Source organism: Centropristis striata, chromosome 5 (assembly GCF_030273125.1).
Source record: "Centropristis striata isolate RG_2023a ecotype Rhode Island chromosome 5, C.striata_1.0, whole genome shotgun sequence".
NCBI lineage: Eukaryota > Metazoa > Chordata > Actinopteri > Perciformes > Serranidae > Centropristis > Centropristis striata.
In genome coordinates, this window is record NC_081521.1 from 32,735,026 (window position 1) to 32,751,912 (window position 16,887).

At 37.6% G+C, this 16,887-nt stretch overlaps 1 pseudogene; it reads left to right on the top strand.

Annotated features, from left to right (window-relative positions):
- Positions 1-2,715: 2,715 nt before the first annotated feature.
- Positions 2,716-10,350, top strand: LOC131971547 (deoxynucleoside triphosphate triphosphohydrolase SAMHD1-like; annotated as a pseudogene).
- The last annotated feature ends 6,537 nt before the right edge of the window (positions 10,351-16,887 follow it).

Below are 16,887 nucleotides of genomic sequence, written 5' to 3' on the forward strand. Positions count from 1 at the left end.
CATCACCAAATTAATCAGTCCAAATTAAGTGAAGATTGGTTGCTGTACAGCACCTTATGAAATCCATAAATCAATTTTTTTTTAAAAGTAAACACATTGCATAATGCGTTATAGGTATAATAAAAGTTCATATGTTTTGCAGCAGGATACTGATGTGGAAATTGTGCGATGAGTTCTGTGTTGTTGTCCGCTGTATATTTGGTTAAAGGGGTGGGACACTTTGCATGTTTTGCATGCTGCTTTACATGTAGGAGCAAAGCAACAGGTTAACAGACTGTAGTAGAAAGCGATCAATACAGCTTATAAATCACAAACTACTAAAGCTGCTATTTAAATGCAATTAAACCAATGGACTTCCATATCATATCTGTACAATTGGGGGGTTGGGGGCTATTAAATGACACTATAGGGTTGACATAGTTTGACATAGTTGGGAGTTGCCACATTAAAGTCAGGGCATGCTCTTGTAAATCAACTTTTTCCGCATTAAGTTGACAGAAAAAACATGAAGGCTAATATAATATATCACTGATATATGACTCAATGATTTGAGATGATGACAAACAGTGCACAAAGTTCAACTGGGGGGGGGGGGGGGACTGATGTAATGAGTAAACTGATGAACGAAAAATACATCGCACGGTTACAAAATTACACATCTTCCTCTGTCAGTACTTTCCCTCGAATGAGTTGATGAAAAAACTTTCAAATACCAGTGTCATTAAATAAAAGTTACTGTTGCTGGGATGTGTCTGTTAAATGCAGTACCTTTATTTTTGGACAATATGACTGCTCTGCATGTAACCACGATGTAGGTGAAACTGAGCAGGACTAATATGTATGTATATATATATATATATATATATATATATATATATATAAAAAAGATGAAAGGTACCAATATGCCTTTGATCTGCCAATATTGGCTGATAATATTGTGAGGGCACAGCAGTGATTAAATATAAATTAGACTAGATGTAATAGTTAAGTGGGCTCATTTCATCTGCAAAAAAAGGCTGTAATTGAATCGGTATGGCCCACAATCACCAGGAGAAAAGGACATAAAGTGGATCTATCTCTGGTTTCAATTCACCACCTCACCATCTTTGTCAATGATTTCTCTCTCCATGATGTGCATAGACATGGGACAGAGTTTCCTTAAATGTAGGCAGATTTTATTTTCTTTCTTGATCCCAATTTATGTTTAGAAACTGGCATAGGGATATTTCAAGCTCTTTCTTGTGTGTACACAACAGTTATAAATGAGACCCCAGGTGTCCTGAAAGATGGTATTTTGTTATCCTGCACTCACAAAAAAAACCTTCTGATAGATAATAAAAAAAAAGTCAAATTAAATTTTTTTTAAAATTGAGAAAAAATAGTTCACTGATCACTCCAGAGAGCTGATTTACTCTATAATCTCCCTCAGCTGAGATGATTAAATAACTTTTAAATACCAGTGTCATTAAGTGAAGGGTGTGGTTGCATGATGACACGTGTCTCTTTGAAAGCAGTACAAATATTTTTGGGAACTTGTATGACATTTGCTTTGCATTTGCTTTGCATGTAACCAGGATGTAAGAGGAACTGAGCAGGAATGGCACCAGCTCTCTGCTGCCCAACGCTGCATGTCAGCAGGACATTTAATATAGTATGTGTGAACTAACTGACCATTACTTTTAGTCTTAAGCATATATTTTAACTAGTGAGTCCCCACAATGGAATAAGGACCAAATAAAGACGATATATGTGATATAGAGGTCTGAATCACCAGAGGCCCCACGATACAATTCTATCCCAATACTTGAGTCACGGCACGATATTATTATAATTTTAAGCATTTTGCGATATGGTGAGTATTGCGATACAATATATTGTGATTTAACTGTTCAACTGCACTTGTGTCCACAAAATTCAATTCGATTAAGAATTGTTTTGTCAAATAAGAGAAAATTCTCAGTCTATTCACCTCACTTCAGTCTTTTTATTTCTCCACAATGAGAGTCAAACCCACAGACTGACCAACAAAGTATTCAGTCAAACTGAACTGAACTGACATCAAACATGTATGGACGACAACAATTGCATCATTTTCTCAAACTTTAAGCTTCACTGCTCTGAATTTTTTTTGAATGAAACATAAGAAAAGCCTAACTTTTAATTCACCACCTCACCATCTTTGTCACTGATTTCTCTTGTCTCCATGATGTGCATACACATGGGACAGAGTTTCCATAAATGTGGGCATGTTTTTTCTTTCTAAATCCCAATTTATGTTAAGAAACTGGCATACAGACATTTCAGTGTGGTAAGATTTAAAAGACAGGTATTGTTCAAACCCTTTGTGTCTTTTGTGCAGGTCTGTCTGGATAAGCTTGATATAAAACGTGATATAACTTTATTCATGTGACAGTCACTGGTTAGACGCAAATACAACCTCGGACATCTTCAAAGCGCTACAGAAGACTGTAGAGTGAAGGAAACGTGTCAGTACCTGCAACCAGAAGGACTTTGAGAATTGGAGGCTAAATATAGAGGTTAGTTTGATAGTTTTATAGATTGGTTTTACTGTTTGGTAAATTAATTGATGTTTAAAATCCACCTGAATGGATTTCTTTGAGGTTTCACATTTCAGTTTTCTCTTTTGAACTCATTTCCTATCATTTTCTTTATTCAAATAGAAAACCTGGTGACCATCTGAGAATCCAGCACAGTATGGCAGAACAATACAAGGTAAGATAAATCCTGAGTGTACATAACAAAACACTTCAGGGTCAGTTTACTGTATAAACACAAAGCCAAGACTGTGCATGTTTTCTGTCTATTGTTTTTAGTCTGCATAACAAGGCGATGAGATGTCAGAGGCAGGAAAATGAAGGTGAGGAAGATTGTGGTTTGAAATGAAGAAAAACTAGTTAACTGATCACTAATTTGGGTCATAAATTGACTTGGTGTGTCCAAATAGTTCTGTGACATGTTTAGTGATCCCATCAGGTGTTTTTTTTAGCTTTGGTTTCATGTTAGGACTCACTGGGCCGAATGAAAGAACTTTTTTGAAATTAGCATCCTCCAGCTACCCTGCAGAGCCCTGAGATGAAGTGTAGCTGTTTTTACGGGTTGGATCATAACTGGATTGTGTTTTTGATTGTGTCCTGCCAGGTCATTAATGATCCCATCCACGGGCATGTGGAGTTACACCCACTGCTCATCAAAATCATTGACACACCTCAGTTCCAGAGACTACGACACATCAAGCAGCTTGGAGGGGCCTACTATGTTTACCCGGGAGCATCCCACAACCGCTTCGAACACTCGATTGGGTATGTCCGCATATTATCAGATAGACACAGATACTATGTGTCTCAAGGTACTCACAGTGCAAATTCTATGAAGATTGGTTTGTTGTTTATATGACTTTTTTGCAGCATGATACTGATGTGGTAAATGTGTGATGAGTTCTGTGTTGTTGTCTGTTGTATGTTTGATTAAAGGGTCGCACACTTGGCAGGAGAACTTGCTAAAGCTCTGAAGGAAAGGCAGCAGGAACTCAATATCACTGACAGAGACGTCCTTTGTGTGCAGATTGCTGGTCTTTGCCATGACCTGGGTGAGTGATACGTATATTTTCACTATTACATGTGTTACATTTTGAATGGTAATTCCAGGGTGTGATTAAGAGTGAAAAGGAGCATGAAACTATCCATAAATTATCAAATACCAGTTGCTGTGGATCTAATGTTCAGGGGTCATGCATGAAATGGCTCAAATGATCACATTAAAATATAGAATTTATCTTCTTAAAAAAATACTGTTTTCTTATTTCAGTGTTGAATCACAGCCAATTATAACTCAACAGTTGCTGCACATCAGAACAATTTATTTTATGCACTTTGCCCTACTTGGCGAGCCTTTGATGATTTGTGCAAGTAAAGTAATCATTTAAATATAAAATAACATTTTAGACACCGCGGATAATCATATATATAAACACATATATATATACATATATATACACATACATATATACACACACATACATACACACATGCTGACATGCTTGTAGTAAGCTCTTTGTGTGCTGTGTGGAGTTTGCCATATGATCCAAAATGTAAATGTAACTTTTCCTTTGTGTTTGAAGTATGTGTAAATTAAATATATCAGTATATTTTTTCAACTCATGGCCAGTTTCTTTTGTTATTAGAAACAACAAGTTAAGGAGCAGTTTGATATGTTTATCTAATGACAGAGAAAAAGGATAACAAAGGATATTAATCCAAACATTGTTGTTTTCAATTCCAATAACTAATAATCAAAGGTCAAACACAATCAGAGTAAACCTAGACAAGAGATAACTTTCAACTTCTTACACTTAATCAATACAGCTTATAAATCACAAACTACTAAAGCTGCTATTTAAATGCAATTAAACCAATGGAAACTTCCATATCATATCTGTACAATTGGGGGGTTGGGGGCTATTGAATGACACTATAGGGTTGACATAGGCCCCGTTTACACGAGGACGCTCACGGGTAAAAACGACAAAATATTTTATCGGAAGTGCCTTTCGTTTAGACGTTGACGGCGTTTTGGGGGCTTAAAGACGCAAAAATCTGAAACCACCTTCCAAAGTGGAAAAGTTAAATACGCTCCGCCGTAGCGTGTCTGTCTACACCGACAAGACGCAAAACTCTGATCTGATCTGCTCACGTCACGTATGTGTTTACGTCACATACATGCTCCAGTACAGGAAAATAAACAAACGTGGGATTATTTCCATGCGTCGGACCTTCAAGCTGCTCTGGCAGCTCTAATAAACTTACAGGAGTCTTTCCACCAAATGTACAGGATATGTAGAGATAGTATTAGTGAACAGAGAAGGATCTGTAATTACCTCTATCACATTTTGGATGCAGCAATTCGTCGGAGGCGAGCCAGACGGCTGTGAACGAGACCTGGGAGATCTAGTGGATGGTGGATAACTTTGTGGAAGAAGTAGCTGATGAAAATGTGTGGCGTGAAAACTTCTGCATGCCCAAAGATGCTCTTATCGCTTTAAGTGATGCTGCCTGGCATGCATACAATCGAATTTCACACACTTTTGCGTCACCGTATGCACGCAGATTTCCTCCCGAAAATGCTCGTCTAAACGAGGAATAAAAAGTGAAGACGCGACGCCACTTTTGCGTCTTCTGTTCAGACCGTCCTCGTGTAAACGTAGCCATAGTTTGACATAGTTGAGAGTTGCCACATTAAAGTCAGGGCATGCTCTGTTACATAAACTTTTTCCGCATTAAATTGACAAAAAAAACATGAAGGCCAATATAACATATCACTGATATATCTCTATATCTCTATGACTCAATGATTTTGTCAATAGTGCTCAGTAAAGGCCTAGGACTTTGGACATTTTTTTATTACGGTTAATTTGAGTCATCACAAACAGGTGCAGTCAAAATACTCTGGATTTCTGCTGAAAATTGGCAAGGTTTGGTAAGTCTCATTTATAACTTAAGCAGGGTTGAGAGTATGGCATCACTGCTGGTATATTCTTGCATTAAAGGAAATAATGCTGCAAAAATGTACCTCATCCTGAAAACAACAAAGAAACATGGAGGGGATGTTGAATTTGCATCAAACAGCAAACAAACAAAACAGGCCTCATAATATATACTCAATCTACCCATTGCTCACCAGTTAACCTTATTTAACTTTGCACAAATTCATTGTTATGTCAACATGATTTTATTTTTCCAATATCTAGGACATGGGCCCTTTTCCCATCTTTACGATGCAATTTTCATTCCAAGAGCAAATTTCATTCCAAGAGACAACGATCCAGAATATAATAAACTAGAGGACAAAATGAAGAAGTGGAAGGTAAGAAACAATTACTTCTGTTGTTCCTGATGTGTGACATGATAACAAACCAAAAAAAACAAGCACATGTAAAACACATAGGCAGGAGCTTCATTAATGTAGTGACTCAGCTGGATACAAATGAGAACTAATTAGCAAAGAAATGAACAGGGAGTTTAGTAGTCAAGGTGGCAGCACAAAGAGTCAAAGCAATGTAGTGCTGGCTGGTGCCTTACTTTGATGTCTGGGGAGAGTGGGAGAGGTGAAGAGAGATCTAAATTAGGGGGAGTAGGGAGAAGCTCGCCATATGCACTACAAGTGACACAGTCACTATGTGAGTTATCGGCACAGATCTGTCACCTGGCAAAGGTGAGAGATAAGACAAACATTCACATTCCTTTTCCATATCCTGTCCTGTTTAAAGCAGAGATAGGATCTTTCTACTAAAGCTTTTGTCATTGTATTTTCACTTTGTTGTATTTTTTCTTCTCATGCTAATATATATTAATGGATCTGTGCATCTTTCAGCATGAGATTGCCTCTGTAGAGATGTTTGACCACATGGTGAAAAAAAATAATCTGGAGGACGAGATGAAGAAGCATCACCTGAAGTTTGAAAAACCGGTGGATGAGAATGACCCAGACGGTGACGACATGACATTTATTAGAGAGATGATTAAAGGAAAAAAAACAAAAACACCTGTGAGTTGTGTAAAATCACTCAGTATCATAATCATTGCTACAACAGCCAATGACTAATGCTACTATCACCATCATTTCCACAGGGGCGGGGAGTGAAGAAGTCCTTTCTCTATGAAATCGTGGCCAACAAAGAAACTGGCATTGATGTGGACAAGTTTGACTACTTTGCCAGGTGGGGCTTGTTGAACAGCTGCAGATCAGCAACCCTAGACACAGGTGCCACCATTGGCACACAGTAGCTGAACCAATGGCACATTAGCTGTTAGTGTGCAAGGGTTTTTTTTGTAAATGTTGAAGTGCCAACTCATCAACATGTCAAACAACCACTAGGATAAGGATAGCATCATTGTTGTATAGTACTCATATTTCTGTTATTATGTAAATTATTCCTTTTTGACATTTATGGTCACTTGCAAAACTTTGTTAATGAGGGAATGTCATATAAAGCAGTATGCTGAATAACAAATTTTCAGTTTACTGCCTAAAAACAAGATTGCTGGAAGGTCAGTAGGGTTAATGGAAGGATGGAAGCATTCATATTTATGCTCTTATATATAATCATATAATTATAATGTTCTGATTCTAGGAGAAACATGTTTTGGCTTTTTTTTTGCCAACATGGTTGGAATTAATAAATACAATTAAAGATCCCTTTAAGATTAAATGTATGCGTTGGTGTCATAATAAAAAACATTTGTTAACCCCAACGTTGAAAATTTTCAGAAACAGCACTTCATATGGAAAAAATTGCCAAGCCCTGCTGTAGGGCAATTCACTCATTATATCCTAATGATTTTCAGCATTCCTCAGGATGCTTTAATTAGTTTAACGCATTTAACCATTTTTATCCGCTCTGTATCCCTCTTTTATTTCAGGGACAGCTACCACCTGGGCATCCAGACCAACTTTGACCATCGCCGCTTTATACACTTTGCCAGGGTGTGTCAGGTGGAAGAGAACTGGCATATCTGCACTAGAGACAAGGTGCTGACTTTGCTGCATCTCATTTAAAATCATATTTTAAAACCGCAATCTGTTTAAATGATTTGCTGTGACTAAAAGACATTGATCTCTTTTAGGAGGTGGACAATCTGTATGAGATGTTCCACACAAGGTACTGTCTCCACAGAAGGGCCTACAAGCACAAAGTTACCAAGATCATAGAGACTATGTGAGTATTTACTCTACATCATTCAGCTTTATCTGGTGTCTGATGTAACTTAATTCATTGCTTCATAATTCAATGTCTTGTATAGTATACATAAAAAGGATAATATGTTGGGTATAATCATCCAGGATCGCAGAGGCCTTTGTAAAAGCAGACGAGCACATCCAGATTAAAGGCTCAGGAGGGAAGATGTTCTCTCTCTCCACAGCCATAGGTGACATGGAGGCCTACACCAAGCTGACAGGTCTGTAGAAACCACTGTGTGATGTGAGCTTCTGTTTTAACATTGAGACACAGAGAGCAGTCAGCTGGATACACAGCCCATCATCTTTGCCATGTTTAAAAAACAAACATTTGTTTTCTTTTAAAATATGCTGAGTTGGCTAAACATGTTCTGTTAGACGGCTGTCAGTATTATCATGTTGTGTTTTGCTTTATTTTCATTGGTTTACATACAGTGGTATAAAGCCTTTTGACAATGTTCCAAATTATTCTAAAGATTTCAGGTGCCCGATGACTCAGCACATAAACTATGGAGCTCCAGCAGTTAAAGTAACAGTGTCAAACAGTTAACTTATTGCGGTAGAAAGAACGCCATTCTCAGTCATCCTAGCATAGAAATCAATTAGTGAGGAGCTATAAATCAAAATCTGCGCCATTGGCTAAACAAAAATCAAGCTTTAAGTGCACTTTTGCAGTACAACAGCTTGGCTAGCTGGCTCACCACTACTATAATCTAACATGAACACAAGGATGAATCATATTTCTGATGAAACAGACAGAAAAGACGTGCACATACCCTTAGCTCCCATAGCTACTGATTGAAGGATTTATTTCTGTGTGTGAACTTTCAAGCCCAAAGCCCTTTCTCAGCAGCTTGTTTCTGTCTCTGTTTGTTCTGTAGATCATGTGTTTCAAGACATACTCAATTCCCCTTCAGAGGAGCTGGATGATGCAAAGCAGATTCTTAAGAGGATCATCGAACGAAAACACTACAGGTGTCTGGGCCAAACAAGACCAAACCTGAGCCTAACCAAGGTGTGCAGTCATGTCTTTGGATGCCTCTATCACATTACACTCCTGTTTGAAACGCCTATGTCACTGTGGCTATGGGAACTATAGCCACTACACTTGGTTTGGTTATGACAGAGCTGGATGTTGTGCTACTTTTGTGTTTGATAACTGCATATTTCTTGCTTCTGTTTTCTATCATTTTGCATTGCCTCTGTGCATATTGTGATTGGATTTCACTGAAAGTGAAAGTTGTCAACTTCACTGTGTTTATGATAACACTTAATATTCCAATCAGATATTGAAATTGTTATGGAGCATAAATTCAGCTCTTTTATCACAAAAAAATCTTCTTTCTTCTTTTCTGGGTGAAAAGGTGATTGCTCGTTCCTTTGTTTCATTTTACATTTCCTCTGTGGGTGACTGGATTTCATTCGGACGACAACACATTCCTACCATTCCATAAATTCCTAGAAATGGAATTGAGAGGATGTGATAGCAGTGAGAAAAATCACAGGATTAAATGTTACTTAGACTACAGTACATTTAAACTTCAAAAAATCAAACTGACTACATTCAGCACAAAGATCAGTTAAGACAGCCAACATCTGGTAATGTGCCAGACAGACACCCTGGCTGAAAAATCATTATTTTTATGGTCTGACAAAATCAACATAAATACTGGTTACAGAGCTGCGCTGTACCATCGACTATATTGACATTTAAAATGAATGAACACTGAGAAAGTTAGAGATGACAGAAAGTTGTCCTCTCACTGCCACACTGTGAGTTATTCAGCGATAGTTATTTAATCATGGTTGATAAATACACCACCGTTTCTTCGATCTTTTTGGTGGCTCAGCCATGACAAACATTGATTGTATGAAATTGAACAGCTTTTTGTTATGGCTAGCCGGCGTGGCTAACCGTTGCTTAGGGGGGGCAGGAAGGTCATTTACTATCACAATGATTCTAAACTGTTAAGTTGAAAATGCTTTATAGTTCAGCTTAAATGCTGGTGGTTAGCAAAAACAATTCCTAAGTTAACAAGTCCTTTGCTGCATGACTGGCAAGAGATTACAGATAATTTATTTTCTTCTTCTGAAGACAATGAGAGATCGTTGGCAACAGGAATTGGCCGAAGCCGTCCCCAACAATGGCGGGCTGACAGCAGAGGACTTTATAGTTGAGGTGAGTTTTTAGCCCAATTTTTTCACCATTATTTTTCTTTTTCTTTTTTTAGACTTGGCTTGATTGATTATCTTTTAGTTTGAATGTTGCCTACCTCTATTGGCATAATTTACCTCAGAAAAATAAAAGAGGATATTTCTCACCTTTGTATTGCAGGTCGTCACAATGGACTATGGCATGAAAGAAAATGACCCCATCGAGAATATGTATTTCTACAGCAGGGGAAACCCAGACAAACCATTCAAGATTTCCAGAGACCAGGTCAGAACCAAATCAAAGGCAACAACAATGTCAATCTGTCTTTCTTTGCATGGGCTTGTGTGCATTTATTCATAAGGCAGCCTCTGTTATGTCATTATTCTCAAGTTGATGCTGTCGTCATTCTTGTCAGGTGTCCAAGCTCCTCCCAACCTGCTTTTCTGAGACGCTGATCAGGGTCTACTGTAAGAAGATTGATGAACTGGATGCTGCCATGGAGAAATTTCAACAGTGGTGCACAAATAAGGGCTGGCCAATCCCTCAGGTAATATTTAAGTGTAGGCTTTTAAATGCAGGATTAGTACTGTGTGGGGCCCTCATGCTGGAGGTTGTATTGAATGGCTTATAATATCATAAACATCATATTTATGTTTTGAGTATTACAATGGGTTCCCAGTTCCTATTCCCTAGGGAAAGTTCCTACGGTCAAAAAGGGGCTTTATGCCACATCTCTTTGAGTTTCAGTATCCGAGCCCAGTCTAATTCCTGTCATTATTGACTTTTCTCAATTAATTGACTATTATATTATGGTTTATCAATGTAGGAAAATAGGCAAAGCGATGTTGACAAATTTGCCTTGAAAGATACTTGTGTGCTGAATCGTTTCACACAAATACTTTAAGATTAATATTTGTTATCAATTGACTGATAAACTAATCATCTCATCTCCAGTGTAGTGTGCTGTTGTGTTTCAGTATTGACAAATTACATCTCTGACTCTGCACTGCTGTAGTTAACACTGATGAATTTGTCTGTCTTTATTTACTTGCAGGATGGAGCAATACCTGAGCCCAATGTTGGGGAAGATAATTAAAACATAAGTGTGTCAATGAGCACAGTGCAGTACCAACACCATTTTATCCCAAAACTAAAGATTTCAGAGGAAGAGGATGCATTATTGCATTAGTTGGGCCATATACGCTGTTTTAGAGCCCTATTCAATATTATACAAATAACTTTGTTTTAGTTTGATCATTTTTATCATCTTTATTTTAGACTTTAGATCTATAGGTCACATTATAAACTGAATCACTGTTTCATACCATGTTGGTCGCAAAAAACATCTTTCACAGCAGACATTTTGGCTTGTGATCGCAGGAAAAGCACAGGTGAAATTGACGACAATAACGATGGCTTAGTTCTCTGTGTATTCCTGATGATGAGGGCAAGCTGTAAAACACTACCAACATGGGATTTAGACCTAAAGTTAACATTTAATTGTAGTTTAAGGATTTCATATATTTAGAGGTGTTTGGTTTTGAAGTTAATCGTGTGTTTTTGGTGTTTGTTGTGGTTTCAACATGGGACATCCATCTATATGAAATTAGATTTATGATTACTATTACCATGACAACATTATACTGTGTACCACTATATCTATTCTACTTTCTTTAATGTAACCATCTGTATGAATGTAGTTAACCCAAACTTCTAATATTGCTGTGTTTTGCCTTTTGTGTGAAGATTAGTTGTATATTTAATATGTGATCAGTATGGGTGTCTCAATTTAAATTCTAAATCGAAAATCAAAATGAGCTTTCAATGTTGATTTACGAAATAAAAGCCAGGATTGGCAAATCACAAGTTTGACTGTATGGCCTTAATGTGGCACATTACAGAAAAATATAAGAGTTATATCACTTTATATCATGTAGTGTATCTTTTAAAGAATTTGAAAATCTAAGTAATTGCTAAACTGTCATTTTAATCAAATTGTGAAAATTGAAAGTCTAATCAAAGCTGGATTTGGAGAATCAAGACACTAATAATAATAATAATAATGGGGCTGTAAAGGGAAACCTACCAAAGGTTATTAGAACTTGTTTTCCTAACAAGATGTGTTGCTATTAACAGATTGGGTCTGCTCTTTTCGTCGAACACCAGATGAAATCATACTATTATATTTCCCAGCTATGATAATGATGATGCTTCCACTGAATATTTCAATAAAAATATGTTGTCAAAGAAAAAAGCTTTTCTGAAGAAATTGTTCAAATGTATGCAGAAGCAAAAAAAGTACTTTAAGGAATACTTCACACAATAAATTTGTATAATCAGTTACTCACCACGTGCTTCCTTGAATTCTTGAAGAAAACGTTGTTTTTCCTCCTACGACAAATCCATGAACGGCCAGAAACATAGTAAATATTTCATGAGTTGAAGTTAGTGGAGGCCAGGTTCAGCAAAACTGTATCAGCTCGTGCAGTATAATCCAAGTCTCATTTATCCAGTCGAATCCTCGTCCGGACTGACACGGACACGCAGGACGCCTGCACAAGCCAGAGACAGTTGCCAGCCGTGAATCTGGCAAAGAATCCCCATGTCCACGCATGGCCTATGTAGCCTACTTACTAATGGTAGAAGCACAAATATATCTTAAAAAAGACCAAATCAGCCAAAATATGCAGGTCTATTATGTTAGCCATACAGAGGATGGAACAAAACAGTCAAGGGGACCAAGGGGACCGAGATCAGGGTTAGACCTGTTTTCTCCAGTTTCTTCCTCGCAGTGAGAATCACTTCTCTCTCAGATAGTTCTCTATCCATGGGCAGGAGAGGCTCCATGTTTTTGCTTCAAAAAAAGGAAAAAAAAACAAAGCGTCACAATAGTGATTTGCATGTTGATTAACTTGGCAAAGGTCAAAACATTCAGCTTAGTCTTAAAATCTGTCAGAGCTATCATTTCAGTGGTATTTAAATTTAAACATTTAGTCAAGTATTCAGCAGTGGTTGAAATTCAATATGGTATTAGTGGTTTATTAAATTCTTCTACAAATATTTTTAAATTACTAATAGGCTACACTCTCTTTACTGGACAAATCAATATCACAAAATCATTTGATGATCCATGTCGCAGGATGCATGCAGAAACACAGGTTCAATGCACACACATTCTTCATCATCTATGAATACTTGATTAAAACACCTTTTTATACATAATGCATCCTTTTCGAGCTGCAACAAAATTTGCCCATACTGCCCACCTCTACTATTGCATTGCCTGTCTTCTGGATGTTTCTACCTTTTCCTATTTTAAAAAACATTGTTGGTTTTGTTGGAGAATTTGTCTGTTTTTTTCCTTATACAATAGAAGGGTCTAATAATATAGGTTGTCGTATCTATGCTGTGATTTCAGATGATAGAACATAACGGTTTCATTTTACTTTGTGTGCAGTAGGAGCAGTCTATTGTAACTTAGTACTTGTACTGTAGTACTGCGCTTTACTTGAGTATTCCCATTTCAAGTTACTTCATACTTCTTCACTACATTTTGAAAGTGAATATTGTACTTTTTTCTCTAGAATTTCTTGCTAGTTACTTTGCAGAGACACATCTATTTTATATATGTATATTATGTTTTATGTTGTCCCCAAAGTGCCAATATGAAAATATATATATGTTCATACTGGCACATTGGGGACAACATAAAAGATACCGATAGATGTCGATATGCCTTTGATAGGCCAATATTGGCCTGTAAACCAGTGTGTCACAGACTGTGCTGAAGTCGTTATTACTGCAGAGATTTCACACACAAAAACTCCATAAAAACTGAAATAGTTTTTAGTTATATTTGCAGTTTTAGGAGATCTTATTAAAAACTAGTAATGCTCCTTTCTGCAATTCTTAAGTACCATTTGATGTGATTTCTACAACCAATGACAATAATTTCAGTTTGTTTCGATAAAGTCCCTCCCTCCTCTCTGCGTGAGGAATGTGACAGTGACACGGCACTGATGAAATAATAACTAGACTCTGACTTAAGGTTTAATTGGGCTCATATCAATTGCAATTAAAAGTTATGAGTAAACGTCCATCTCTTTTCTGACAAATTCATTTTTACAATATTACATTATACAGTTACAAACTTAACTTTCAGTTTTACTCATCTTCCTGTCTGTACTCTCCCTCAGCTGAGATGATTAGATAACTTTTAAATACCAGTGTTATGAAGTGAAGGGTGTGGTTGCATGATGACACGTGTCTCTTTGAAAGCAGTACATTTATTTTTTGGGAACTTGTATGACTGCTTTGCATGTAACCAAGATGTAAGAGGAACTGAGCAGGAATGGCACCAGCTCTCTGCTGCCCAACGCTGCATGTCAGCAGGACATTTCATATAGTGTGTGTGAACTACCTGACCATTACTTTTAGTCTTTAGGACCAAATAAAGTTTATTCATTTTATTTTTTAGTTGTTATGCTCACCATCACTCTTGAAATAGCAGCAGTATGAAATTATAAAAATCTTAAACGTCAAATGTACAGTCCCTTCCAAAACTATTCAAACGAGGCAATTTCCTTTATTTTTTGTTGTAATCTGAAAACATTTGGGTTTGACATCAAAAAATAATTATGAGAGAAAAGACCATTATTCTAGCTTCTTTTACCAGGAGGTTACATCTAGATCTGTTAGAAAAAACTTAGAAGATAGCACCTTTTGTTTGAACCCACCCATTTTTCAAGTGAGCAAAATTATTGGAACATGTGACTGACAGGTGTTTTTGTTGCCCAGGTGTGTCCTATTACATTGATTACTGGAATAATAAATAGCACTGAATGACTACTCTGAGTTTTTGTTGTGCAGCCTGGATTTATAGTTAAAAAGGTGTAACATGAAGACTAGTGAACTGTCTATGGGAGAAAAGCAAGCAATGTTGAAGCTGAGAGAAGATGGAAAATCAATCAGAGACATTGCACAAACATTAACATTTAAGTCCTAAAGAAGAAAGAAACCACTAGGTGCGTTTCTATTAGGTACTTTTCCCTCTAGTGAGCCGCTATGGGTGTGGCTTGGGATCCACCCAGTGCTTTGGGATGGCGCCTGCTACTCCTTAAGAAGAGTTTGAACGAGTCTCCGAAAGTCTCCAATAACACCAGAAAAAGTCGTTAGATTTGTCGCTCGTCGCTTTTTTGAAAAGAGTCGCTACAGGGGTCTGACTAGACGCTAAATGTAGCAACAAAGTCGCTAAGTTAGCAACACTGTTTGCCGCGTCAGTCTGTTGTCAAATTTGAACGTTGGATAGCTGCTACAAAACTAAACTAGTGGGCGTAGCCAAAACACTCAGCCGCTTTGCAAAAAGTACTCAAAAAGTACTCAGTGGAACCACACCTACTGATGTAGTGAGCGACGGAGGAAAGCGTCAGCAGTTGATGACAGAAACTTAAAGAAAACCCCAAAACAACTCTTAGTGACATCATTACCAACCTTGAGAGGGAAGGACTAAAGGTATGAAAAATCAACATTCGCAGAAGACTTCTGGAATTAAAGTTCAGAGGTGACACCAGGAGATTTAAACCACTCAAGGCCAGCTTGGAATTTGCCAAAAATTACATGGACGTTGCTCAAGTGTTCTGGGACAAAGTTTTATGGACTGATGAGACAAAGATTAACCTACAGAAACATTTTGTTTGCCAATTTAAAGAGAGATGCAAAACAAACAACAGAAAGAGGCTGTGATGAAAGCCTGCAGAAGCATCACAATAGAAAAATGCCAAAGTTTGGTGTTGTCATTGGGTCGCAGGCTTGATGCAGTTATTTCAAGCAAAGGATTTGCAACTAAATATGTGGTATTATTCACTTTAATCTGTTTGAAGTCCTACTCCTATCCTTTGGTCACCTAAACTGTTGTTGTTCCATTGCCAATGGTGCTATCTTCTAACTTGTGTTACGGATCTACATGTAAAAACCTGCAAATAATAGATGAAATGCGGATCTCCTGTTACATAGTCATCTTCTCATGTCAAACCCCAATGTTTTCAGTGTACAGCATAAATAAAGGAATTGGCCTGGCTGTTCCAATAGTTTTGGAGGGGACTGTACATAAGACGATAGATGCCAATATGCCTCTGAAAGGCTAATATTGACTGATAATTACGCAATATATGACAGACTGCGCAAACAGCAGACAAATGGCATGTTCCTCTTTTAAAAGCAATACATTTATTGGACACCTGTCTGACAGCTTGGCATGTAACCAGGATGTAGGAGCAAGGGAACAGGTCAGCAGGCTGTAGAAGAAAGCGAACAGGTAAGCAGGATGCAAGAAAGATCAGTTTTTAGTAAGTTAACGACTACTTTAATTGTTGACAAATAGTCAGTTACGTAACCGTACGTGTTTTCATGCTGCACGCGGACCCAACGCCGAGTTTCTGAGGGCTGAGTCATCTTATATCATAACTATCTTTGCTGAGAGTTGCTCGTGCCAAACAATGAACTGATGATAGATAACAATCACTGGTAGCCAAGAGCTTCATTAATGTAGTGATCAGATGGATACAAGCGGGACCTAATTAACAAAGAAATGAACAGGGAGTTTAGTAGTCAAGGTGGCAGCAGAAAGAATCAAAGCAATGTAGTGCTGGCTGGTGCCTTACTTTGATGTCTGAGGAGAGTGGGAGAAGAGAGAGAAGAGTGTAGGAGACAACAAGAAGGACTTGGAGAATGAGACAATAAGTTCAGAGGCTGGTTTACTGGTGCCACAGCATCCACCTGACCGGATTTCTTTGAGTTTTTTATATCTCAGTTTTCTCTTCTGAACTCATTCCCTCTTATGTCCTTATAAAATAGAAAACTTGCTGACTAAGAATCCAGAACAGTATGTTGAAACAAAACAAGGAAAGGTACCATGTCTACCGTGAGTGTACATCACCAAATTAATCAGTCCAAATTAAGTGAAGATTGGTTGCTGTACAGCA